This window comes from Pinus tabuliformis, chromosome 3_1 (assembly GCF_031772625.1).
Source record: "Pinus tabuliformis cultivar Carrire ecotype Pingquan chromosome 3_1, CPIR1, whole genome shotgun sequence".
In the NCBI taxonomy this organism is placed as follows: Eukaryota; Viridiplantae; Streptophyta; class Pinopsida; order Pinales; family Pinaceae; genus Pinus; species Pinus tabuliformis.
The window spans coordinates 489,674,576-489,677,494 of NC_142301.1; the positions used below are offsets into that span (position 1 = coordinate 489,674,576).

General features: G+C 37.3%; 1 pseudogene; it reads right to left on the reverse strand.

Annotated features, from left to right (window-relative positions):
- Positions 1–1,081: 1,081 nt before the first annotated feature.
- Positions 1,082–2,625, reverse strand: LOC149187935 (allene oxide synthase 1, chloroplastic pseudogene; annotated as a pseudogene).
- Between the last annotated feature and the right edge of the window lie 294 nt (positions 2,626–2,919).

Sequence of the window (2,919 nt, forward strand, 5' to 3'; positions counted from 1 at the left end):
GACTCATCTTTAGTCTTTGGAATAGTACAGTTTTCATGAATACCCATTTTCAATCACTCTTAATAAAATTTAAGCTTAAAGTTAAACTTCTTTCAAATAGTATAGTTATGCCCATTTTCAATCACTCTCTATAAAATTTGAGCTTAAAGTTAAGCTTCACATAAACCAAGTTAAACCTTACAAATTAAACCCCACACTAACCTTACTGTTAATCATTTCATCATTTCAAAGTTAGTGAAAGCGGAGACAAGACGAGACTGAAACACGGTTATATGCGTTTTATAACGCTATATATGATTTGAGTGTAAACAAAAATTATGTGAAAATCCAGCATCTTTCGGACTTTATTATTAGACTGCAAACACAGCCACATATGAAATGCCTGCATTGCTCTTAGAAATCGGTAAGGACATTGTTGAACATGATATGGTAATGGCCTGAGAAGTGGAGCATGTAAATATTAGAATAGATTTATTTTAAGCAAAGATTTAATATAAATTGAGAAGGATTAATTTATTTATTTCTATTTACAAATTTATTTTCGAGACTAAAAAATATCTTATAATTTTTCATTGTTTAAATTATAAATGTTATAAAAATTATATAATATTTGCATTGAGTTATTTTATCAATCTATATTATAATAGTTTGTTTTGTTAGTAATATATTTTTAAGTATAAGTCAATATGAATTTATATTACAAATTTTTATTAATAATGCATATTTATTTAAACATTTTTTTTATATATATAAATATATATGAAATTGATATGAGAGGTTAAAATATTTTTGAAAAGTATAAAATTGATAAGTATTTACATAATTTTTTTTTTTTTACTTTTAGTTATTTATGAACATCTAATTAAATATATAGCTTTTTTTTTTTATTACATATCATATTGTTTTTCTATTTAAAAAATATTGTTTTTTTATTTTTATTATACAATGTATTACTTTTCTATTATATTTAGTGAGCATTTTATTTTTATTTAAAATAATTAATATCAATCCAAATTAAATACAGACATACTTAAAAATAGCTTTCACAAACAGTAGAATGAACATATGCCTCAATAAAATATTGAAAAAATTTTAACAGTAAAGAGGAGAGAAACCCATAAATTGAAATCTACTTTGCAACTTACATGATAAAAGTTTTAGAAGAAAGAGCCCTTAGTGAGCATCGTAAGTGTGACAGACGAGGAAGACGACTTTTCTATGGCAAATGAATCATATCGCACGAAGAAGTACGCCAGCAACAGGCGACCCATAGTGCCAACGATATCCTTCCCCGCACACTGCTTGTTCTCTGCAGACGTTTCTTCTGTTTCACGGCCATTGGACCACAGCAGGTGCTTCAGCATTTGCTCCCCATCCTCGCCCATGAATCGTCGTGGAACGAACTTCTCTGCCTTGTAGAACAGTTTGGGATCCCGGGTTGCAAACGGTTGGTACCCGCACAACATATCGCCCTTCTTCACTGCATAACACCCGCCGTGGGATTCGACGAAGAAATCTTCCTTGGCTTTCCCGCACTGCAGTGGCACAGGCGGCTCTATCCTCATCACTTCGTACGCAGTAGACCGAACCAAGGCCATGCTCTGGAGAGCCTTGCCATTGAGTCCCCCATGTGCTTCAACAGCTCCGCGGACCTCTTCGGCCAGTTCTGTGTGCAATTTGCCGCCGGCGTCGGCAATATATTTGAGCATACTGGTAAAATAAATGCGCAGTCCCCCGAAGGCGTTGAAAGCGATGTAAAACACAAGATTATTGCAGGCCTCTTCTCTGTTCAGGCCAAACTGCTTTTCGGCCACATCCAGCGCCGAAGTCGCATTCATCCACAGGAAATTATAGAGTTTGTGGTAATACTTGGAGACGAGGAAGAAGGGCAGAGGAAATAAATGGATGGTGAGCTCGTCCAACAGTTTCGGAAGGACGCCTGAGCTTATGGTAGGACCGGCCACAGCAGCGACCCACTTTATGATACAGGAAGGACCATCGGTTCCGAGGCTGGCTGGGCCGGGAGCCACCGGGTCAGCGCCGGCAATGGACCGGAAAAGAAAATTACACAGCAATTGATCCATCTGATCACTGAAACTTGCCTTCCCGCTACTCGCCATTTCATTCTCGAGGGCCACGCTGAGCTCATCGAACACCTTGGCAAACTCTGGAAAATTTCTCTCTCGATTTCTGCAGAGTAAATCAAGGCACCAGCGCTTAAACCTGTGATGTTTTTCACAAGATGGGTCCATAAAAATGGTAGGCCTGTATCCGCCGGTGAATTTGAGGCGGGGCATGTAAGAGCCCAACAGATAACTCTTATCCACCTTACTCAAATCGTAGAGCACGGGAAGCTCTTACCATCTAGCAATATTATGACTCCATTCTACGAGAAGAAAGGCGGACCAGGCGGCATATTCACTCTGAACACTGTGCTCTTGTATTTCTCCACACGACGTTCGAAGAATTTATCTGTTCCTTTGAAATATTCGAATCGATCCAAGATGGCTCCAATAAAGGAAAGGCCATAAGTTCCAGGGATCTCCATTACAGGAGACCGCTCTGGTGCGGCCGCGCTTGGTGTCTCCATCGTCTTACCGGTCTCTAAACTTACTGAAATATGGTAAAAAGAACCCTTTTCGAACCTAATGTAATGTGCTGTGCTGCGGTGGAAGGTAGCGACTATATGGCACAGACAGGGCATGAGGAACCACGTGCAATATTAAATAGTTTCATCTAATGGGCTCTAAGCAATTTCCAAGGCAACAGGGTTTCGAAATAGGTTATTCATATTATAGACAAAATAGAATTATAGTGAATAACTAGTTCTCTTAATAGTTTAATATTATTCATCACGATTATATTTTTATATTCTTTATAAATATTTCTATAAAATAAAATAGAACTTTCTTTCTGGAA